The 25,916-nt window shown below is 41.1% G+C and overlaps 1 pseudogene across 1 annotated transcript; it reads left to right on the forward strand.

The window, feature by feature from the left end:
- The first annotated feature begins 23,787 nt into the window (after positions 1-23,787).
- Positions 23,788-24,441, forward strand: LOC309813821 (AP-3 complex subunit sigma-1-like; annotated as a pseudogene). The gene is made up of 2 exons: positions 23,788-24,020; positions 24,088-24,441. The product of its transcript is annotated as an AP-3 complex subunit sigma-1-like (transcript).
- Positions 24,442-25,916: the final 1,475 nt, after the last annotated feature.

Here is a 25,916-nt window from a genome sequence, read left to right on the forward strand (position 1 = left end):
TGTTAAAATTCAAAGTATCAGAATTAAGGTTTTTATTTTTTTTATTTATTTATTTTTTTTTGCGGTACGCGGGCCTCTCACTGTTGTGGCCTCTCCCGTTGCGGAGCACAGGCTCCGGATGCGCAGGCTCAGCGGCCATGGCTCACGGGCCCAGCCGCTCCGTGGCATGTGGGATCTTCCCAGACCGGGGCACGAACCCGTATCCCCTGCATCGGCAGGCGGACTCTCAACCACTGCGCCACCAGGGAAGCCCAAGGTTTTTATTTTTAAGATAACATTTTAATAATAGGTAATATGAGACATAGTAATTTTAAAGATGACTAATCAGCTATAAAAGATAGTTACCAGGTGATTACAAAGCACCAAGGAAATGAAAAATAAAACACACAATGAGTACAGTCCATGATGAACATAAACCTTTTACTTAAGCCATTATAATTTCTCTTCTCGTTGTATATTTCATTCTCACTTTAAAAGGATGGTGTCAGAACAGTGAGTATTGATCCTGAGGAGTCCATTATTTACAGAAGACATATTTCTGTCTACTAGTTGTCATTTGTATAAAGTAACTTGAATTTTTTTTTTTTTTTTTTTTTTGCGGTACGCAGGCCTCTCACTGTTGTGGCCTCTCCCATTGCAGAGCACATTATGGAGGCCAATCTGCTTTACTCAGTTTACTGATTTAAATGTTTATCTCATTCAAAAACACCCTCACAACTTATATATACTACCAAATGTAAAATAGTGGGAAGCAGCCACATAGCATGGGGAGATCAGCTTGGTGCTTTGTGACCACCTAGAGGGGTGGGATAGGGAGGGTGGGAGGGAGAGGCAAGAGGGAGGAGATGTGGGGATATATGTATATGTACAGCTGATTCACTTTGCTAAGCAGAAACTAACACACCATTTTAAAGCAATTATACTCCAATAAAGATGTTAAAAAAAAAACAAACACCCACAGAAACACTCAGAATAATGCTTGTTCAAATATCTGGGTACCCTGTGGCGCAGTCAAGTTGATCCATAAAATTAGCCATCACAATGGGAAAGAAAGCCTTGCCTGGACCTTGACTGAGGATTTACTTGGATCCCCTTAGAATGGGAAGGCCTGGGAGTACACTACAGTCCATACTCGGCTGATGGGTTAATAGGAATGTCTTATATGAAGGAGAGAGCAAATTATGTCTTATGTCTTATTAGTATAAAGAAACCAAAAATTGTTGAGCTTTATGTGTAGGTGAGTGATTGCAGCTCTGTTTTCTAACAGCAGACCTTGGTTCCTTCTGAGAGCTATGAGGGAAGGATCTCTCTCCTTGGCTTATCAATGGCTATCTTCTTCCTGTGCCTTTTCCCATCATCTTCCTGCTATATGTGTCTGTATCCAAATCTCCCCTTTTTGTAAGGACATCAGTCATTATTGGATTAGGGTCGGCTATAGACTGAATGTTTGTGCCCCTCCAAGACTGATATGTTGGAACCTAATTCCCAATGTGATAGTGTTTGGAGGTGGGGCCTTTGGACAGTAATTAGATCTTGAAGGTGGAGCCCTCATAAATGGGATTAGTGCTCTTATAAAAGAGAGCCCAGAGAGCTCCCTCACCCCTTCTACCATACAAGGAAACAGTGAGAACATGGCCATTTATGAACTGAAAAATAGGTCCTCACCAGACGGAATCTCCTGGCACCTTGATCTTGGACTTCCCAGAACCAAGAGAAATAAATGTTTATTGTATAGGCCACGCGGTCTCTAGTAATTTTTTTTTGGCCACGCCGTGCGGCATGCGGGATCTTAGCTCCCCAGCCAGGGATCGAACCCATGCCACCTGCATTGGAAGCACGGAGTCCTAACCACTGGACCACCAGGGAAGTCCCTCTGGTATTTTTATTATACCAGCCCACACTGATTAAGATAGGATCATCCTTATTTTCTCATTTTAACTTGATTACCTTTGTAAAGACCTTGTCTCCAAATAAAGTCACATTGTGAGGTACTGGGCAATAGGACCTAAGCATAGGAGTTTGGGGGGGGGGTACACAATTCAACCCGTAACAGGAAGCTTTTCAGCTTTCCCACTCCACCTTTCTCAGCTGCTTCCTCCTCACTTCAGAGTGGGAGTAGCCAGCATGAACTCTAGAACTAATGCAAAGCAACTACCTAAGCCATTCTGCAATTTGTGTAATTTTTCCTTTTTATGGTCATTTCATTTCAACTTTATTGTATTTGAAGCAATGCTAAGCAGCTCCTGCATTTTAAAAGGGCTCTCAAGAGGAGAAAACCCCTTTTCTTTGAAAAATCTGTTTATCTTGTTCTCAATGAAAAGAAGTATTTCTAAGTAAGTTTTGATATATGAGGCCCAAATTTAACTTTTGACATTATACATCACCAGTCTCAGGAAGGTCTGTCCTGTTATATTATGTTTTTGAACATATAAAATGTGTTCCAGTGACACATTTGTCAGAAATAATACAAGAGACATAGAATTTTATTCATAGACATTAGGAAATATGAATGAAAATAATAGCATATTTTAAAAAAAAAATAAAAATCTTGAGGTAGAGAAAAGGCTTAAGACTGGCTGAAAGAAAAGTGGTCAGACATGTGTTCAAAAAGGGCAGGAGACCTTCTGGGTAGATGGATTCCCAGTACAGGAAGAAGCCTGGTCAAGTAAGCTACATTATACTTCCCCTCTCAGTAGCTCTTGGGACTAGGTTTCTGTCGGCCAGTAAGAGAACAACTGTATTCTACTTTTGAGGGGAAATTGTACCAGTTAGTAGAGGTTTCAGTTTAGTAAAATATCTCAGATTGCACACAACAGACGTTAATTGGTTAACTTCAGGAAAGAGAGGGAAGGTTCATGGAATGGGAAGGGACGAAACCATGGGGACATCAACAGCAGGAGTGCTTAGATTGTGTCTCCAGGATCTTCCCATAGTGCAGCTCCAATGACAGCCTGTGCCCCTATGGTCCACCCTTGAAATTCCTGGGAACGAGAATCTGACTGACTCTGCTTGGGTCAGATGGTCCAATAGGCTCTGCCTTAGACATGTATATGGAGGGAGGTGGTGTGATGCATTGTCCCATAGACATGCCACTTCACCCCACTCCAGGTATAAGGGCTGTTCCTGGGGAACAGTGGATGGCTGCTACCCTAGGAGGCCTCCTTCAGGCATTAAAAAATATAACAAGATCATTAAAGATCACCACACTTTGAGGGTGGAGGTAAAATGACTAAGAAAAAAACGTATGATGGACACTTTGCATTTGAGCCAGGAAAAGACTCTTTAGTTATTGAACTCTAAACCTGTCGGTTACTTCTACTCTGCAAAATAGACAAAAACAGGGATGTTTCTCAGAAAAATGAAACGTGGTGACCAGCACAGAAAGTGAGTCTGAGTATTGAAAGTGGAAAATGCAAGGGTATAGTTCAAGTGATCAAAAGTAGCTGAGGCCAAGGAGACTTTGAGGATCAAGGATATGCTCTATATCTTAGTGTGATGGTGGTTACAAGACTGTATATAGTTACCCAAACTCATTAAACTGTATACTTAACATAGGTGAATTTTATTGTGTGTAAATCATACAATAACGCTAGAAAATAAAACAGGCCAGTTCCTGGGAGAGGCTGCCTGGATGCTGAAGGAGAATATAGACAGAACCCCTCACTTGGAGGAGGCTAGAGCCAACTTATCTGCCACCAAGTGACTGTGCTTCAGCAGATAACAAAGCAGAAACAGAACTTGGGCTCAGGAAAATCTTCAAGTGGCCTGAGAAAATTCAACAAAATTAACATCGGAGAGCCTGAAACCAAGGACAGGCATCCTTACAGCCAAATAATTTTCAATCCTATCTTAACATTTGTATCTTTTATGAAGCATTTCACATGTGCCATTTCACTTTCATCAGCACAAAAACCTGCAAAGTTAACAAAATTATTTTTTCTATATGCCACAGACAAACTGAACAGTAGGGCTGGTGTCAGAATGTGTGCCAGGTATCGATTTATTTCCTCTCAGCCCCAGATTCACTGTCAAGTTCCAGAGGGAAGATTTTCCCACAAGTTCTGCCAGCACGGCACCACAGCAACTTCTGCCACTGTCCTTTCCATCCTCTCCAATGAGGTCTGGATCTCAGAAAGGAGGAAATTCCTTAGATGCTCCATCTCAGCACCCAAGGAAGCAAAGAGAACTCTCAAGAGTGCAATATAATGAGCAGCCACTGTTCCTGCATCTAAAACACAGCATCCAAGGCAGACCCCTTGCCCCCAGCCGAGATCTACACCTTGTTGGAGAGGGCATGCCAGTGGCAGGGAGGTCCCTGTGGTGCTGCACCCAGGGAACTTGCTGGAAATCTTCCCTCTGGAACTTGCCTGAGATACACCCTCTAGGGTGCCAGAGGAAGCTATTCCCTGGGAGATGTCTCCCCCTAGACCAGAGGGGTATTCTACTACAATATTGCCCAAGATGTGGGGGCCGGTGGCACCTGGGAAGCTGCTGGCTGCTGGGTGCTGATGGCCTCTGCAGAATCCTGTCACATGCACTATTGGGTATTAACGGGAAACTTGGAAATGTAGCTTACTCAGCAAAGTCTCCTTCTAACCTGAATCTGCAGGACAGCAGTTGTTCTAACTGGCTGCCACTCCAGTGACTTTGGGATGTGTTGATCCCTGCACACCTGTACGTGCACATAGAAAGACCCTTAGTCACCTTTAGAACTTGCTTCTGACTAAATCCTTACTTCTGACAAGTAGGATGAACACCTTGTTTTAAATCAGATTGTCTTTTCTATCTCCCTAGGGTAGCGTTTATTATTTTATCCCCAAGAGACTAGATACAGCTTGTTCAAGGCTGTCAGGAAATTTGAAGTCATTCATCTTAGTCTCAGGTCATCTCGTTTAGGCACTGGGCTGTAGGCAGGAAAATTACATGGGACTCTTGAGGCTTGGGTAAGTGCCTAGAAGGGCCATCATCCTAGGTGAAGCTGCCATCTGAGAAGACTGCTGAGAGTATGATCTCTAAAGACTCTGCTCTTAAATCCTCTAATATGAGAATGTCAAGAGTTCAGAATTTATTTTCCAGATCAGCAAAGTTATATTTAGAAACAAAGATTCACTGGCTTTTTCCTGGATATTTCTTTAAAGATAAATGTACCACCTATGAGGTATTCTTACCCCCAAATTGAATGTGAATTGGAAATCTACTGCCAGTTTAAGGAAATACTGGGGACAGAAATGTGGTAAGCACCATGGGGATGCCATCAGCAAAATCCAAAGTATAGGAAGTGCTACAGAACAAATAACCTGGTTTCTTAAACAACTAAATGGCAAGATGAGAAGGAGAAAAAAAAAAGCAGAAGGAAGGATTTGTAGAGTACAAAGAGACGTAATAACAGGTGCAATATATGGATCTTGTGTGGAATAACCAAATGTAAAAAAAAATGAAATAATAAGGGAAATCTGAACGCTGACTGGATATTTTATGATGTTAAGATATTAGGTGTAATAAGGGTATTATGGTTTTTACTGTAATGGCTTTGTTTGTAAATAGTGTTTACCTATTGGATATTTTCTTTGAAATAATCATTGTGGGAAGGAAGAGTAAAGGTATAAGTTAGGCTTTCTAACATGGGCACCATTGACACTTTGAGCCAGATAACTCTTTGTTGTGGAGGGCTGCCCTGTGCGTTGTATGCTGTTTAGCAGCATCCCTGGCCTCTACCCACTAGCTGCCAGGACCACTGCCTAGTTGTGATGATCAAAAATGTCAACAGACGTTGACAGGTTTACCCTGTGGGGCAAAATCACCCCCCGTTGAGAGTCTTTGGTGTAAATAAGACAAGATTGGCCTAGTGTTGATAACTGTTGAAGTCAGTGTATATGAATACATGAGGATTCGTTATTCTGTTTACTCATATATGTTTGAAACTTTCAATTATACATCTTTTAAAAATATTAACTTAAAATGGATGAAGAGATAGAAATAGTGCAAAGTGTTTGACCATAAAAACCTTGGCAACCACAAATATTTGCACCAATTAATTTTTGGAGACAAAAGACAAATGACAAGCTGAGAGAAAATAGATGCAATGTATTTCGCAGGGTAAAGGGCTAATTTCTCTAATTTACAGAGTTCTAAAACATTGAAAGAGAAAAACACCAACTCGATAGAAAAATGGGCAAAAGACAGGAACGGTCAATTCCCAGAAAAAGATATACAAATGGTCCTTGAATATATGAAACAATACTCAACTCTACTCATAAGAAGCTATATGCAAAGTAAAACACTGAGAAACCATTTCTCACCTATCAGATTAGCAAATATTCGAAAACTTGACAACATCCTTGTGGTAGGCAGAATTCTAAAATGCCCCCACCATGATGTTTGACCTCTGGAGTTATAACCTTGAATAGGTTATGTTATATAGCAAAGGAAATTGAATTTTATGAATGTATTTAAGGTCCCAAATCAGTTGTCTTTAAATTAATCAAAAGAGGAATGATCCTGGAGCCCTGACTTAACCAGTAGGATGCCCTTCAGCAGAAGGCTCAGACCTTTCTTGAAGGTGGAGATGTTCTCCTACTGTCCTTTAAGAAGCAAGCCACTATGAGCTTTATAGCCTCAAAGAAATGAATTCTACCAACAACCTGAATGAGCTTGGAGCCAGATTCTTCCCCAGTAGAGCCCTCAGATGAGAACACAGCCTGGCCAACACCTCCTTTAATGCTGTGTAAGACCCTGAGCACAGGGTCCCGTTAAGCTGTGCTCAGATTCTTGACACAAAAACTATAAGATAGTAAATATGTTTTATTTTAAGCCACTAAGGTTGTAGCCATTAAAAAAAAAAGATTGTAGCTGTTTGCTACACAGCAGAAAACTGATAGAACATTCTATAGGTGAGGCTTGGTGAAAACAAGCACTCTCATACATGGCTAATGGGAGTGCAAAATGATAAAAGCCCTATGGAATTTGGTAATATGCAACAGTGCACTTCTACAGTGTCTATATATGCATTGACTTTTTTTAATATATATAAATTTATTTATTTTTGGCTACGTTGGGTCTTCTTTGCTGCGCACAGGCTTTCTCTAGTTGCAGTGAGCGGGGGCTACTCTTCGTTGCAGTGCGTGGGCTTCTCATTGCAGTGGCTTCTCTTGTTGCAGAGCACAAGCTCTAGGCACATGGGCTTCAGTAGTTGTGGCTTGTGGGCTCTAGAGCAGAGGCTCAATAGTTGTGGCGCACGGGCTTAGTTGCTCTGCGGCACGTGGGATCTTCCCAGACCAGGGCTCGAACCCATGTCCCCTGCATTGGCAGGAGGATTCTCAACCACTGCGCCTCCAAGGAAGCCCCACATTGACTTTTGACTTAGCAGTTGCACTTCTGGGAATTTACTCTGAAGATATACCGCTATACATTTATAACAACATGTGCTCAGGGCTTTTCACTATAGCATTATTTATTTATAATACCTAAGTGTTGGAAACAACCTAATTGCACACCCATGGGAAACAGGTTGAATAATTATGGTTTCTCTACACAGTGTAGTACTGTGAAACCGTAATAAAAGAATTAGGAAGCTCTTTGAGATGGAGAATTCCTAGAATATATCATTAAATGAAAAGAGTAGAGTAAGAGAGTATATATAGTATTCTACCTTTAGTAAAGAAAGAAATAAGAATATAGGTGTGTGTGTATTTGCTTATTTTTTATTTAAAAAGAAACACAGAAAAGCTAAATAAGAAACTGATGAAAATAGAAAGTCATTACTTAGGAGAGGGGAACAGGATGGGAGTGAGTCTTTTGAGTGTATATAAAATTTTTGAACTCTGTAAATGTTTTACAAATGCAAAAAAATTAAATCAAAAACTCTATTATTGATGTGGATGTGGCAGTATATAGTGGGAAATGTACCAGTATCTGCAATCTATTTTGAAATGTTTCAAAAATATAAGATACACGGATGGATACAGAGCTGTTTAGAAGAATGTGATAAAGTAAATGTACTAAAATGTTAATGGTAAATTTAGGCAGTGGGTATACAAGTGTTCACTTTAAATTTTTTTCCACTGCTCTCTATGTTTGAAAATTTTATAGTAAAATGTTGGAAAAAATTAAATGAATATAAATGCACAAAAGCAAACCCTAAACTAATTCTAATTGTGCATCAAATTGATAATGTAACCACATAGAAAAAAGAATTAATTCAAGTACGTTTTGAACATAGTACTCCCTACACTCTTAGTGGGATGTATTCAAAGGACGAAAAATTTCAAAGAAATCTTGAACTTTGCTTATTAGGAATCTATGTTGACTTCATGATAAGCAGTCAGTCAGATCTCCCAAGTTAAAGTAAATACCAGGACAACAGAATTCTTCCTGAAATAGCTTGCTTAGATTCAGTTTCAGAATGTTAATAACCTTATTCACAATAATTTACCAAACAGTATTCATTGCATATAGTTCCAGGAAGAATTTCTTTTACTACCCACTAGGTGGCAGTGCTCCCTAATCTAATTAAAAGTAGAACTTGAATTGGAAAGACTCATTCATCTAACAATCTATCTGCTACACTGATTTTCTCACCTATCGAGCAAACTAGATTTTCATTAATATCTATGCAAAGTAATGTTCTTCAGAATTTTAACAACAAAAAAAAAAGATCCTATTTCCCCATCCATGGGCTATATTAAATCAAATTCAGAATCACTGGATTGGTGGGACTTCTAGAAGTCTGCTAGTCCCTTTACCTACCTTCAAACAGAATAACCTTCTGACTCATTATCTTTTCTCTGCCTGGGAAATAGGACATTTCTCAAAGTTCTGTTCCAACATTTAGCATAAAGTCAAGTGGTTCATTTATTTCTTCATTCATTCTTCATAAGGCAAACAATTTCTGAGTAATTACCATATGCCAGGTAATTTGCTAGGTGTTGGGGATAGGGTGGTGCCCGCAGACACCGTCTGTTGCCCTCAGTGATATTACAATCAATTGCCCTGGCAGTTGGCCTTCCTGAAAAAGTGGAAGAGTTGGTGTGGCTCCTAGTAACATGGCTTACTCTGCTCTTTTCAACTCAAGCAGAGGAAAGATCTTACAACGATAAGAAATGGAGGCCAGTGGGGAAGAACAGATTAGGAAATAATTACAAGGCAACACGAGAAATGCAAGGGAGTAAGTAGAGGGTGCTGTGAAGCCCGCAGGCGGGGGAAAGAGCCCAGCCAGGCTTAGGAGTAGTCAGGAAAAGCCTCCCAGGTGAAGGGGCATCCTACATTGACTTGTGAAGGATACGTAGACACTAGATAGGGAGGCGGCAGATGGAATGGGAGAGGGGAAGAGCCATCTGGGCTGCAAAAGTTGGAGGGGGAGGAATAGCATCTCATTCGAATCTGTATCCCCAGTGCCCAACACAATGCCTAGCACACAGTAGTTGTGGGAAACGGTCGGCCTTGAGAGCACGCTGCGGACATGCCAGGCATGCCGCCGCTGCTCGAAGGGACTGTGCCTACTTGTTCCCCTCCTTGTTTCATTCCATGGGAGATAAATCACCAGGGCCCAGAGATCAGAAAGAATGTAAAATGAGACAAGCAAAGCTGTCTCCCCGCTGCACGTGCAGGTTATTTTAGATGATTCTGGGCTTATGGGTTTCCTCCCGGGGAAGTTAACCTTGAAGCCGAGACAGTCTGTAGATGATGTAACCCACCATCTGGCAACCAACCTCCCTTTTTCCTGTCTATACAATCTGCAACTGTAGCATAATAAAATTTGCCCTGCAACCATCAGTTGTCTTGGTCCTTCTGACCCCATTCGTCGGTGCCGCTTCGGTCCCTTACCCCGTCCCTTCTGACCCTGGGCGGTGAAATCCTCTTTCTCCGGCTGGTCCGCGGCAAGTAGACTTTTGTTAAACATAACCGTCGCTCTGATGCTGTCATACGGTGTGACTGTGGACAGATCTGCCACTTCTTCGAGCCCAGGCGTCCTCACTCTGAAGGTGAATAAGATCACCTGAGGAGATTGTGGAGAGGGAGATAAGAGGGCTCGAGACCTAAGCCTGAGGACCTCAGATACTTAAGAGACAGGCGGAGAAAAAAGAGTTACCGAGGAAGGCTGGGAATCGGCAACGTCAGAGGCAGGAGAAACCAGGCGAGCATGGTATCTCGGAGGCGAGCATTTAAGAACTTAGCAATGATCAACTGTCAGAAGCCAAGTAATTTAAGAAATAGTCAAAAGTGACCATTAATTTATCGGTAAGAAGTTGCCATTAGACTTGGTAAGAGAAGATTCAGTGGCCTGGTGGGTGCAGCGGCCACATTGCAGTGGGTTGAGGCTAGAGTAGCAGGTGAACCCGTGGAGCCAGCAAGTACAGAAAACTCAAGAAATCTGGCAGTGAAGGGAAGATCCAGATAGGAAAATGACTGAACATTTAAACCATGTTTAAATGCTGCTGCAAAGGAGACAGGGAAAGGTCACAGGTAGTGGGGGAGAGGCAGATGAGGCTGTGGGGCAAGGGTGGCATCTGGGAAGGTGGGAGAGCACAGGAAGAAAAGCCTTGTGGACTGGAAGAGGGTCACCCAGAGGTGTACTGAGCTTATTAGACACCCAGAGTGGACCTTCTTTTTATTTTATGAGACTTTGCCTTTTTAGAGCAGTTTTAGATTCACAACAAAATTGGGCAGAAGGTACAGAGATTTCCCATATAATCCTCCCTGCGCCAGACACATGTATAGCCTCCCCCATGATCAACATCCCCACCAGAGTGGTACATTTGTTACAATTCATGCGCCTTCACTGACACATCTTTATCAGCCAAAGTCCATAGTCCCTTAGGGTTCACTCTTGCTGGAGTACATTCTGTGGGTTTGGACAAATGTACAATGACATGTAGACATCTTTATAATATCATACAGAGTATTTTCACTGCCCTAAAAGTCTTCTTTGCTCCACCTATTTATCCCTCTCTCCCCCACAATGCCTGGCAACCCCTGATCCTTTTACACTCTCCAGAGTTTTGCCTTTTTCAGATGTCATATAGTTGGAATCATATAATATGTAGCTGTTTCAGATTGGCTTCTTTCTCTTAGTAATATGCCTTTAAGGCTCTTCCGTGTTTTCTCCTGGCTAGATAACTCATTTCTTTTCAGTGCTGAATAATATTCTTCTGTCTGGATGTACCACAGTTTATTTAGAGTGGATAATTTTTTTTTAATTGAAGTATAGTTGATTTACAATGTGTTAGTTTCAGGTGTACAGAAAAGTGATTCAGGTATTCTTTTTCAGATCCTTTTCCATTAGAGTTTATTACAAGATACGGGATATGGTTCCCTGTGCTATACAGTAGATCCTTGTTATCTATTTTATATATAGTAGTGTATATCTGTTAATCCCAAACTAATTTATCCTTCCCTTGCTCCTTTCCTCTTTGGTAACCCTAAATTTGTTTTCTATATCTGTGAGTCTATTTCTGTTTTGTAAATAAGTTCATTTGTATAATTTTTTTTAAATTCTACATATGTGATATCATATGATATTTGTCTTCCTCCGTCTGACTTATTTCACTTAGTATGATAATCTCTAGTTCCATCCATGTTGCTGCAAATGACATTATTTCTTTCTTTTTTATGGCTGAGTAATATTTCATTGTATATATATATATACCACATCTTCTTTATCCACTCATCTGTTGATGGATATTTAGGTTGCTTCCATGTCTTGGCAATTGCAAAGAGTACTGCTATGAACATTGGTATTTGTGTATCTTTTCGAATTAGAGTTTTCATATTTTCTGGGTATATGCCTGGGATTGGGATTGCTGGATCATATGGTAACTCTATTTTTAGTTTTTTAAGGAACCTCCATACTGTTCTCCATAGTGGCGGCACCAATTTACATTCCCACTAACAGTGCAGGAGGGTTCCCTTTTCTAGTGTTTATTATTTGTAGACTTTGATGATGGCCGTTCCGGTCCGTGTGAGGTGACAGCAGCTCATTGTAGTTTTGATCTACAGTTTAGAGTGGGTCATTTTAACACATTAGTTTCAGGAATCATGAAATGAAACAAATAATTAAATGGCTAGAAAGTAAGCGCAGAAAGTAAAAATTTTCTCTTAGTGAACTTTGTACATATGTGAGTAAAAAAAATTTTAATTAAAAAAATTACAGTACAAAGGGGGGAAAGTAATGCATTAATACTTTTGTGTTACATGCAAAAGGTACAATTTAGGAAGAATACTGAACTGTACCACTGATGTGGATATGTTCTTTAGTCATTCTCCAGTTGTAAACAATTAATTTAAAAAGAAATGTCAATTTTAAGGAGTTTACTCAAATTCAGTAAAATATTTCAAGTATGAACTAAAATTTGTACTTACCAAACAAAAATATCACCCTTTTCAGTTTGCTCTGTTCATTGTCTTATGTTTTAAACACATAAAAATCCCAAATGGTCAAATATACAATGACAGAATTGAAGTAACTCAAGTTCTGTTTCTCCACCTCTACAATCAACGTGCCATCATTTATTTTGAATCTAGTGTTTAGAAGCAAAACTGTAATACCCCACGGACTAGAGACAGGAACTGTACCCAAAGGGAACTCCAGTGATTCCACTAGAAACAGGACTCTCCAAACCAACTGTCTGTGGCCGAGGCTGGGTGTATTGGATGCCCACTCTGTGGCTGGGAGTTCTCTGAACTACTTTCCAGCTAGAACATAATGTTTATTAAAGAAGGAGTAATAAAAATGTGTTCATTTCAAACTTATACATATATTATGCAAACTCAACAGTAAGTGCGTTAATTGTTTAGAACTGACTAGCAAAAGATTTTTTCCAGCAAGGAGTATTTTATCTGACATTGTTTAGCATTGCCAATGTTTGGGGATAGTTAAAAGCAGACCAACTAAGTGGTTTTGTTTTTAAATAGCTACAGACAACACATCCTTCATGGCCTGCACCTGGGCGACTGCACCTCCCCCTCCCCCTTGGTAGGCCACCGAGACATTCTGCCCTTGTGGTAGAAGGAAAGCCAAAGGAGGCTTAGCAAGGTTGTAGGAGCAGCGCCATCTGTGAGATAAGGGGAAGCTGATGCGTGTGGTGATTGTAGCAGAAAGTGCACTATTAAGGCTCGCGCAGATTGGAGGAGGCACAGAAGGGGGTGGGATTATGTTGCATGGAGGGGCAGGATCCAGAAATAGCATAGGAGACCACCTCAGCAGCTGACCAGTCACTCTGGGTCCCAGGACTTCTAAAACCGGGGTGAACAACAGGCCTCAGATAATTGGATGGATAATCTTGAGTTCACATAAGCATTTGTCCTCACTAAGAGAGCATTTGATTGGGTGGGTGTGCCAGTATTCACTGTAATGAGCATCCCTGTTAGGAAGAGTTCCACTATACTCTCTCAGAAGAGGGGGACGGGGGAGGGAGAGGAGGCTCTGCCTTTACCCCGGCTACTTTTGACTCCTGACCTGGCAGCAGCATTGGCTTCTCGCAAATGGCGCAAACCACAAACGTTTTACGAGGAAAATGCTTTGCCTGGGACTACTTTCCTCAGAAAGGTCTAAGGGCTTGCCCTTAGAGTATAGAGCTCAGTAGAGTTGAAATAGCTGCTGTGAAGAGTGAGACAGAACTGAAAGGAAATACAGGACGAAGGACCCAGAGGAGGTTGAAGACCACAAGTTCCTCTTGCTAAAGCTTGGAGTCATTTTTTCTGTTACGACCTCAGTGGGGAGGGAAGGCAGATTGTTACTGTTCTCTAAACCAAGGGCTGGAAAACTTTTTTTCTGTGAAGGGCCAGATAGTAAATATTTTAGGCTTTCCCTATTGCATAGTGTTTGTTTTTACAACCCTTAAAAAACATAAAAACCATTCATAGCTCTCAGGAAGGACAGGAATAGGCCATGGGCCCAAATTGGCCTGAGGACCATACTTTGGTGAACTTTGCTCTAGATAGTTGACACATTCTTGAACTGAAAAGAAATCACAAGCAATCTGTTAGAGATAATGAAGTTACTTCTACTGTTCTAAGGCTATTTTCTTGCAAGAGACTTGGTAAATCATTTTGAAAGGGGTGTGTGAAACACTCATTTTCTTTCTACCTGTGTGAAATAAAAGTTATATTTTTATTGCAAGACGAGAAATTTAAGCAAAAACTCTCTGCCCTTTGGCCTCCTCTCTCCCCTCAGTGTGCATTGTGTATCTGCATTATGCATCAACCAAACCTCCCCCATTGCTCAACTGTAAAGGGCAACATTCTCCCAGTATCAACAAGACACTCCTTAAAAGACAGCATTCTTTCTTGGTCTTGTAAGAGGTCACATGACCCACACGATGCTGCTTAGATCTGGATTATGTAAACTGTCAATAATATGTCATTTGATGTACAGCCCTCTGTCTCAAAAAACTTATATAACTGTGCCTTGACTTCTAACAGGTAGAACAGTTCTCAGAGCTTTCTGAGATGCTCTTCCCAGGTGATAATCCTCAAATTTGGCTAGAATAAAATTTCCCATTTCTTTCTTAGATCGACTGATTAATTTTTCATCGACATGAGTGAGAAAGAAAAGGGACAAGTGGGCAAGCAAGGTACAATTAAGTAGGCTTATGAAAAGAGCTAAGGCAGGTGCCCTCAAGTGAAAGGAGAATTAGGGGAAGTTATATGATGCCTTATTTGTGTCATTGATTTGCTCAATACATCTTTTTTTCTTTGGGGAATTTATAGGTTAGATATGAAACAGATTTTTGGAAAATGGACTGAAAAACAATTCAGTGAAAAGAAGAAAGTATACCTCATGATTTAGGACTCCAAAACTGTTAAGAAAAGTAGAAACACAAGCTCCAGTCTAAATTGTGAATAATCTCAGTGAGAATGAAGAGAGAAGAGAGCCATCTGAAGAACCATCGTGACAAAGAGTTTTCCTAGGAGTTCAGCATTTTTAAAGATTTATACAAAAGATGAAAGACAGAGTACATTCCTCAAAATGAATGCAACATTAGCAAAAGCCTACGTGAACACTGTTTGAAAAGCTAAAACCTAGAACAAACTGAAAGTTATATCCTCCCCCTTAAGAAGCTGAAGGTTTTGGTTAGAAGTTGTGGTGGGATTGAGTGCAGGTAGTGATTAGCCTGGGTCAGGACCAGCTGCGTATTTGGGGGACCCAGTGCAAAATGAAAATGCAAGTCCCCTTGTTAAAAAATTATGAGTAGGGCTTCCCTGGTGGCGCAGCGGTTGAGAGTCCGCCTGCCGATGCAGGGGACACGGGTTCGTGCCCCGGTCCGGGAAGATCCCACATGCCGCGGAGCGACTGGGCCCGTGAGCCATGGCCGCTGAGCCTGCGCGTCCGGAGCCTGTGCTCCTCAACGGGAGAGGCCACAACACTGAGAGGCCCGCGTACTGCAAAAAAAAAATAATAATAAAATTATGAGTAGTTTTAAGATGGTGACAGCAGAGCAGTAAACCGAGCAAAGGGCCCGGTTCTGAGTGACTCTGCTCAGGTACACAGTTAGGAAGCAGGCCCTGGGCTGAGGACAGAAGACTGCTCGAACCCTGCCTCAGCCAAGCCATCTCTGCTTCAAGGTTCTCAAGGGAGCCATGCAATACACCACATATAGGATACTACACCAGGTACCCCTTCATTCTTAGTGGATTCCTATAACTGTCTCTGCAGAGCCGTCTGCTAAACTCAGCTGCAGGGCACAACTGAGGCTCAGGACAGAAATCTTTCTTCCAAGCAGGAACTGAGAATGCCTGAGGGTTTATGTAAATAGAGGCGAGAAAAAGAGCAAATGACTGAAGGCACCAACTAAGCTAGAGAGAAAAGCCAACTCTAATGACCTCTCCCTCTGGCAGAAGCATCCTGTTCACTATTTTTTTTTTTAATAAATTTATTTATTCATTTATTTAATTTTTGGCTGCATTGGGTCTTTGCTGCTGCACGCGGGTTTTCTCTAGTTGCTGAGAGCGGGGACTACTCTTCGTTGTGGTGCGCGGGCTTCTCATTGCTGTGGCTTCTCTTGTTGTGGAGCACGGGCTCTTGGTGTGCGGGCTTCAGTAGTTGTGGCACACGGGCTTAGTTGCATGTGGGATCTTCCCAGACCAGGGCTCAAACCCGTGTCCCCTGCATTGGCAGGCGGATTCTTAAGCACTGCACCACCAGGAAAGCCCCTGTTCACTATTTATGACTCCAGATCAGTAGCAGCCTCCTCTAGGAGGCGAACGAAGTTGGAGGTGAGAAAAGGACCTTCTCCAGTTCCCTCACCCCATCCTGAGGGAAAGGGCTTTTAAAAGTACATTTGGGGCCTCCCTGGTGGCGCAGTGGTTGAGAGTCCGCCTGCCGATGCAGGGGATACGGGTTCGTGCCCCGGTCTGGGAGGATCCCATATGCCGCGGAGCGGCTGGGCCCGTGAGCCATGGCCGCTGGGCCTGCGCATCCGGAGCCTGTGCTCCGCAACGGGAGAGGCCACAACAGTGAGAGGCCCGCATACCGCAAAAAGAAAAAAAAAAAAAAAAAAAAAAAAAGTACATTTGAATTGAAAAAGAAACAGAAAAAGCAGTATTCTTTGCTGCTTTGATGGAGTAAGCATAAATGCTAAGAGATAACAATAAGCAAGGAAAATAACCAGTTGTTTTTCTTCTTCTTTTCTGTAAAGCAAGGTTTAGTAATCTGCAAAGTTTTAACAAAGGAAAAAAAATGGAAACAATAAAAGAATGTGTAAGAGCATCAGATAATAATACAGATGTTTTAAATGAATTTAAGTGTCTGGAACTAGACAAAATGCATTCCTGAGATACTGTAGGAATTGGTACATGTGCGCTGAGTCACTGTAATTACCCTTTGAGAAATCATAGGACGCGTATGGAGAAACAAAAAAAAACTGGGGGAAAAAATCTCAAATTTTCACAAAAAGAGGAAAATTTAATTCTCAAACCAGGGACTGGTAATGTCAAACCCAAGTTCATGTGCCCAATGCACAGTGAGGCCAAACAAACCGAAATGTCGGAGTTTGGAGCAGAGAATGGTTTATTGCAGGGCCAAGGAAGGAGAACGGGTGGCTTGTGCTCAGAAGACCCAAACTCCTTGATGGTTTTCAGGGAAGTTTTTAAAGGCAACATTTGGGGTGCTGGCTGCAGGGTGTATGACTTTCTTCTGATTGGTTGATGGTAAGGTGACAGGGTGGTGCTCCAGGAATCTCAATCATCAGCCTTCTGGTTCCAACCAGTCTGGGATCTCAGTAAGTAGTTACCATCCTCTCCCTAGGTGGGGGCCTTAGTTCCTGTAGAACAACTCAAAGATGTGTGTCAGATTGTTATGTATGTCCCTTGAGGAGGAACTGGGACTCTGTTTTTTCACTGCATTATTGTTCCTTCACTGCTTTTCCTTTGTTCCTGCATTCCCTTACTTAGTAACTGCTTGAGTCTGCCCTTTGGAACTCAGAGAAGATGTAGCTGACGGCTTTTTTTCCTACAAACAGGAAATGGGGAACATGAAAAGGCTTTGGTACCCAGGAGGGCCCTCCAACACATCCCCCACTCAATTTCAGTAAAGTTGAAATTTAAACTTTTGGTAAAATCATGAATAAACACCACTATACAAACAGTTTGCGAAGACTTATGTAAGAATGAAATGATGATAGAAGTCCTGTTATGTGTCTGTAAACAAATCTTTTCAATCCAGTCTATTTTTAAAGGGGGGCATGGTGGGGTACAGTTGTGGTGGCAGATTGATTGAATAAAACAGAAATTACAGCAAAATGATGAGCAGAATCTATCATATTGTCCTTGGGAACAAGATGAAGAAATGTTGACAGACGAATCAGCAGTTTGAACCATCCAAACAGTGTTGATGAGTTAATGTATCAGAGTCAACTTGTCTGGGTGGCATCTTACAAGGGTTTACCCATCACTGTCTTCTTTGGCACCTTTCTCAGTGTTAAAAAATAAAATTCAACCAAAACATTTGAAGATCTAATAGCCTTTTTTAAGCGATTCATGAATCCAGCAGCATCCCATTTAGCAAGTAGAATCGCACTTGGAGGAGTGGTACAAAATAGAAGGCTTTTATAGAAAGGATGGTGGAGCAAGAAAGTCATTAGCAAAAGAAAAGAATGGGTTCTTTGGGACAAGGACTTCTTCTTAGGGTTGGGTGGGGAGTGGGCGGTGGTACACAAGGGTCTTTATCATGCAGACTACCTTTCTTTCCTCTGGGGCGGAGTAGGGGAATGGAGAGGGCCCAGACAAATTACCTCTTTGGTATCATGGGCTTTAACACAAGTGATGCCATTTTGCGCCTGTGGTTTTCTCTTTAATGTCAGTAATTTACATGTTGGCACAGAAAGTGTGCTTACCAGATTTAACGATTATCCCTAACTAGGAGGGATAGTTAACACAATGGCTTAGCTAAAGATTCCCAACTATCTTCACAGCTGGAATCTCAATCCCAAATCAACAGGTTGACATTTTATCTAGAAAAAATGTAAAGAGATGTTTTTAGGTTAAAAAAAAATTGTGCAAATATAGGAAGGAGGAGACCAGGCTTGGTAACAACTCATAAAACAACACAAAACAAATAAAAATGTAGAAGTTTTGATTATGGGTTAAAGTGAACCATCTCTACACTCTAGCTGTTGAAAAAGCTCATATTGCTTTTGGCCCAATTATCAGAAACACAATAATCATTTATTGAGAGGGAGTTATGAGCACTGGCTCTGGAACTAGATTGTCAGTGTTCAAGTACTAGCTCTGCTACATTGGGTGACCTTGGACAAATTATTTAATCTCTTTGTGTCCTTGATCCTCCATTTAAAAAATGAGGGTAAGAATAAAGCACACTTATTAGGGTTCTTTTGAATACTGAAAGATAATACATGTAAAACAGGATAGCGCTCTTTACATGTTAGCTGTTATTGGTCTGTTCTGGGCACTTTACAACTATGTTTGCATGTATTTGTGTGTGGCTTTTATTTAATTGCATGTATTTATTGAAAAATAAATATTAAATATTAAAACAGGACTAGGACTTCCCTGGTGGTGCAGTGGTTGGGAATCTGCCTGCCAGTGCGGGGGACATGGGTTTGAGCCCTGGTCCAGGAGGATCCCACATGCTGCGGAACAACTAAGCCCGTGTGCCACAACTACTGGGCCTGCGCTCTAGAGCCCGCGAGCTACAAGTACTGAGCCTGTGTGCCACAGCTACTGAAGCCTGTGCACCTGGAGCCCATGCTCTGCAACAAGAGAAGCCACTGCAATGAGAAGCCCGCGCACCTCGATGAAGAGTAGCCCCCTCTCGCCATAACTAGAGAAAAGCCTGTGCACAGCAATGAAGACCCAATGCAGCCAAAAATAAATAAATAAAATTTAAAATATATGTATTAAACAGGACTAAAAGATATACACTGGGGGCTTCCCTGGTGACTCAGTGGTTAAGAATCTGCTTGCCAATGCAGGGGACACGGGTTTGAGCCCTGGTCCAGGAGGATCCCACATGCCGCAGAGCAACTAAGCCCGTGTGCCACAACTACTGAGCCTGTGCTCTGGAGCCCACGAGCCACAACTACTGAGCCCACGTGCCACAACTACTGAAGCCTGCATGCCTAGAGCCCGTGCTCTGCAACAAGAGAAGCCACTGCAAAGAGAAGCCCGTGCACTGCAATGAAGAGTAGCCCCTGCTCGCCTCAGCTAGAGAGAGCCCGTGCGCAGCAACAAAGACCCAATGCAGCCAAAAATAAATAAAATAAATAAATGTATAGAAAAAGATAGATATACACTGAAAAATTCTTCCTTGATTACCAGACCTTCTCCCCAGAGATAAACCATTGCTCAGAGTTTCTTGTGTACCTTTCATTATTATGTACAAATGGATACATAAGACTACAATGTTCTGTAGCTTGCTTTTTCCCTCATATATACTGTGTATCTTGGAGACTTTCTCATATCAGCACACATAGATTTACTCCATTCTTTTTTAAGCTTCATAGTATATTCCATTGTGTAGAGGTACCATAATTTGTTTACCCTGTCCCCAGATCAGGGTCATTTATGTTTATATGCAGTCTTCTGTTTTTACAAACAATGCTGCTGTGGGTTCTCTTATAGCTCAGCCGCTGGAGTCAGATTGACTGGATTTAAATCCCAATGCTGTCACTTATTTACTCTGTGACCATGTCTTAGCTTCACCAGCCTTAATTTCCTCAAGTGTAAAATGGTGATAATAATAGTGCCAAACTCATAGGGTTCTTGTGAGGATTAAATGTAAAGTACCTTAGTGCATAGTAAGCTCTCAACAAATATAAAATGCTGCTATTTTTTATTTTCCAACTTTACATTTGAGTTTCTCTGTAGGGTGAATTCTTAGAAGTTGAATGGCTAGACCCAAGGATGTTTATTTAAAATTGATAGATAATGTCACCTTGTTTCTGTGTTGGATAGTCTCTTTGTCCTCTAAATATACACTGCCTTTCACCACTCTGCTTGGTACCCCAGGAGGCTGACCTCCATGAAAACTCTTATCAGCCAGTGTCTTTGCCCACCAACTTCCAATCAGGTTCCCTGTGAGAAACACTAGCACCAGATGGAAGGGCGGGAGAAAGGAGCTCCAGGCTTGTTTGGCAGTGGCTGCATTCCTTTTCCAGAAGCCTGTTTGGCAACTCCGCCCCAGTGGCCACCGCTCCCTCCACGCTTCAGTAAAAGCTCCCTCCCCTTGCCGGTTCAGGCCTGGTGGCAACCACTTCCTGCAGCTGCCTGTCCTTGGGTGCTTCGCCAACCCTGATACGTTCCCTCAACCCTTACATCTCTATAAATAATCTTTTTGTTAATCTTCCTTCAGTTACCCTCTTAACATGCCATCTGACTGCTACACTAGCCAATTTACACTCTCTCTAATAAGCTGAGAATACTTGTTTTCCCATACTTTTGGCAATACTGTCACGCCAAACGTTTTTTGAGGTTTTACTTAGCATTTACCCTTCTTTATTTTTTCTGGGCACCAATGTTGTTATTTATCTTTTATCACAGATAGTTTTTCCTGTTGAACTTCAGTTTCTTAAAGGCCATTGCATAAGTATGATCTCAGTCCCTTCAGGCTGCTATAACAAAATACCATAGACTGGGTGGCTTATAAACAATAGAAATTTATTTCCTACAGTTGTGGAGGCTGGGAAGCCCAAGATCAAGCCCAGGCAGCTGGCAGATTCTGTATCTGGTGAGAACCAGCTTCCTGGTTCATGTGTGTCCTCACATGGTAGAAGGGGCAAGGGAGCCCTCTAGGGTCTCTCTCTCTTTTTTTAAAAAAAGTGAGGTATAGTTGATGTACAATATTATGTAAGTTTCAGGTGTACAACATAGTGATTCACGATTTTTAAAGGTTATACTCCATTTATAGTTATTATAAAATTTTGGCTATACTCCCTCTGTTGTACTATATATCCTTGTAGCTTATTTATTTTATATATAGTAGTTTGTACCTCTTAATCCCTTACCTCTATCTTGCCCCTCCCCCTCTTTCATCTCCTCTCTGGTAACCACTCATTTGTCCTCTGTATCTGTGAGTCTCTCTATTTTGTTGTATTCACTAGTTATTTTTTTTAATTCCACATATAAGTGGTATCATACAGTATTTGTCCTGCTCTGACTTATTTCACTTAGTATAATGCTCTCCAAATTCATCCATGTTGCTGCAAATGACATTTCATTCTTTTTTATGGCTAAGTAGTATTCCATTGTGTATATATACCACTTCTTCTTTATCCATTCATCTGTTCATGGACACTTAGTTTGCTTCCATATCTTGGAAGTGCATGTACCTTTTTGAATTAATGTTTTTGGGGTTTTTTTTTGGATAAATACCCAAGAGTGGAATTACTGAGTGATATGGTAATTCTATTTTTATCTTTTTGAGGAACCTCCATACTGTTTTCCATACTTGCTGAACCAATGTACATTCTTACCAACAGTGTACAAGGGTTCCCGTTTCTCCACATCCTTGCCAACATTTGTTACTTTTGGCCTTTTTGATGGTAGCCATTCTGACAGGTGTGAGGTGACATCAAATTGTGGTTTTGATTTGCATTTCTCTGATGATTAGTGAGGTTGAGCATCTTTTCATGTGCCTGTTGGCCATCTGTATGTCTTCTTTGGAGAAATGTCTATTCAGGTCTTCTGCCCATTTTTTAATTGGTTTTTGTTTTGTTTTTTCTTAACTTTAAGTTATATGAGCTGTTTATATATTTTGGATATTAACCTCTAGGGTCTCTTTTTTTTTTAATTTCTTTTATAAGGGCACTAATCCCATTAATGAGGGCTCCACTCTCATGACTTAATCACCTCCCAAAGGCCCCCACCTCCAAATATCATCATGTTAGGGGTTAGGTTTCAACATATGAATTTGTGGGGGGGGGGGTACAAACATTCAGTATATAGGAAGATAAATATTTATTTCCTCAATATTGTATTAAGTTTTCAGAAGGCCAATTAAGAACATCACAAAAGTCAACCAAAATTATTTTAAGACTTATTGGAGACTCTTAATACTTTAAAATATTATATGCTATAAGGAATCGTTATGAATTCTGTTGGGTGTGATGATGACACTGTTGGCAGGTTAAAAATAAGAAAAAGTCCTTATCTTTAGAGATATCCTCAAAACACTTATATGTGAGATGATATGATATCTATGTAGATTTTTAAATTATTTATTTATTTATTTTTATTGGAGTATAATTGCTCCAGAATATTGTGTTCGTTTCTGCTGTGTAGTGAAGTGGATCAGCTATATGTATACCTATATCCCCTCCCTCTTGGACCTCCCTCCTACCTCCCCGCCCCCCTCCCCCCCACAGATATCTAGATTACTTTAAAATACTCCAGATAAATAAAAAATAGAGTGTGAGCAATACATGGACCAAGACTGGGAAAGTGTTGATAACTGTTGAAAGTAGGTGGTGTTTCATTATATCCACTTTTTTCCATTCTATACCCATTTATTATCCCCACTCCTACTTGTATGAAAATGTTCAAAGTAAGAAGTAAACAAATGGGAATTCCCTGGTGGTCCAGTGGTTAGGACTCTGCACTTTCACTGCTGGGGGCTGGGGTTCGATCCCTGGTCCGGGAACTAAAATGCAAGCTGTGTGGTGAAGCAAAAAAAAAAAAAAAAAAGTAAACAAGAAAAGCCCATAGCAACAACAAACAAACAAACAAAAAGGTAACTAAAAAATTCAAATAGGGGAAAGAATGGCCAGCACAGTCCCCAAGAGAGGCTCTCTAGCCTGCCTCTCAGTATCTGCCGGACCAGCCCTGCTCAGCCCAGGCGAGATAAAGGCAATCCTCGTTTTCAGCACCCATGGTGCTGGGCTGCACCCTGCAGGCCTAGAAGCCCTGTACTTGCCCATCCTTGAGAAGGAGCCGAGAGTCAGCGACAGAGACATCAGTGGTTAATGGGTTGGGGGATCTTACACAGTGCTGGAGTGACACCCCAACTGTGTGTGGTGGACGGTGGGCAGGACACGGCAGTAGTCTTCATTCCCGGGGAAAGAGAGAGGTTACCAGTTACAGGGGGAATTGACTTAGGGTTGGCTTACCAGTTACCGGAGAAACTAGCAGAGGGACATACCTCTCACTGCCCCTTTGATAAACTATCAAGGTGTAGATGTTCTGATCTAAGATAAGAACAATCACTAGCTGGCGCCCGGCACAAGTATGTAGGAAGGTCAGTCATGTGAGTAGGGTGTAGGTGAAGCAGGCGCTGGTGGAGCAGGGAATGTACAGAGAGCGAGAGAACAGCCATCTTCGGTGGCCTAATCATACACATGGGAACTTTCCAAGTTCTACCAACCCTGCAGTAAAGGTACGCAACAGCAAATCATCAGGAGACTTTCCATTTGGTACCTAAGAGAGATGAAAATGTCTGTAATTTCCTAGAAGGAGGATTATTAATTGTAGGATCTAATGACAAACTGACTTATAGACATTATATAACATTATATTTTGTCTTCCATGTGGGTTCTTCAGAGAGTGAACTTGGCATTTTAGATCTAATTCAAGTATTTTGGAAACATTAAATAAGTGTTTTTGAAAGTGTCTGTGAACTGGTTTTAATTTTCCATGTAGACAGGAATAGAAATGGTGATGAGAATAATGATATTAGAGACCAATATGAATGAGATTATTACGTAAATTGATGCACAAAATAAGCTGAAGATCTCTGAGATTAGCATAGCAGGAGCTCCAAGCTGTACTGTATGTATCAGATGTAAAAAAACAAACAAAAAAAAGAATCTTCCTGTGATCCAAGAAATGTCAACGGTGGTGATATAAGTATAAAAGTGCCAGACCTGCCTTCTTTCAGATAAAAAATGTAAAAGGTTACTCCCAGGTAAAATCCAGAGGGAAGAGTCATCTAAGTTTACCATTCACTTGTTCACCCAAAATAGGGAAGTCTTAGCTTTTGCTCTTGGATTGAAGCCAAGGTACTATATACAAGTTGTGCAAAATTAGTATGTGGAGTTCAATGTTGCTTTTCTTGCTCGGTGATTTTAAAGAAATTGAGTAGTTCCTGTATGATTTTTTTTTTCCTTTTCTAAACTGCATTTCTATGCCCACCAAAGGCATGCTCTAGTATTGGCTACTGTAGTATTCAATATTTCAAAAAGTGTTTGAAACATTTCTTTAACTATCAAAACCCAAAACGTTGGCATTTGAATGGGTATCAAGTGCAGCATTCCTTAATTCTTTCTGCTGTTTGTCACAATTGTTATTTAAAGAGCCAAGTATGTATTGCATGACGGCGTTGTACCCTTTTTCCCTTAGTTAAAATAAATGCCAAGGTACCTGGAAAAATAATTCAAGTAAACAATTCAGTAAGTCCATATCTCAGTATGATCTGCATTCCATTAGGTATGACTATGAACATTTAATCAAAACTTTTCAGTTGTAATTTTATGTTCACATTGTATTTGAATACCTCCCAATATTTTTGAAAGAAATCTTTCAAACACACATATATGGCCTGTCCACAGATTTCTCACGCTCTTTTTATTTTGAAAAATTTCAACTATATATGAAAATGGAAAGACTAGTACTGTGAAAGCCTGTATACCCTCTACCCAGATTTAACAGCCATGTTTTTGATCTCTCTGCATATAGTTTTTTTTAACTGAACAATTTGCAATTCTTCGTGACACTTTTGCTCCTTCTATTTCTTCCCTTTCCTCCTGAGCTTTTAATTGTCCCTGCTCAGAACCCTTCACCAATTCTGCTTGCTGCTTGCCCCTTGAACCAGGCATTCTAAATGACTCCAGCTCCATCCTTTGTCTTCAATTAAGCACTAAGACATTTTGTCACTTATTAAAGGAATATCAGGCATCAGTAAGAAGATGGAGAAAATCTGCTTTGTGTGGGAGAACTCAAGAGAATGTTCTGGCCTTTGGGTGTTGACTGAAAAACCATACCCCGAAGCTATTCAGAGGAAGGAATGTAGGTAAAAAGCAAAAATGATTTTGCATGTTAGAGGCTTAGGGAAAAGATTTGATGGCAAATAAGGCAGAATATCATCTTTCTCAATTATAAAGTTGTGGGATGTCATCTATCCATGGGAAAGACCTGTCTCCCCCATCTCCACACATAAAGTGGACAATTGCAAACCCCACTAACACAGTATACATGGTAACCCCAAATACACACAGTGCACCTTGATCTCAGGTCTTAGTGCTTCACAGGGTTAATCAAGGTGTTTCCCTTGAAAGGACTGCATCTAATCCTTTAAGTATTAGGGAATGGATTGCTAATCCATAAACAAAAGAGAAAAGCAACTCCCTGTGCTACCTGAATGATAGGTAAATCTTCCATTCAGGAGTTCATTGCTATTAAGGAGACAACACCTGTGCTGAGAATTAAACCTAAACTGAGGTAAAGTGGACCTTGAGATTAGGAGAGAAAAA

The sequence above is a fragment of the Mesoplodon mirus genome (assembly GCF_964341445.2).
Source record: "Mesoplodon mirus genome assembly, chromosome: 12".
NCBI classification, from domain to species: Eukaryota; Metazoa; Chordata; class Mammalia; order Artiodactyla; family Ziphiidae; genus Mesoplodon; species Mesoplodon mirus.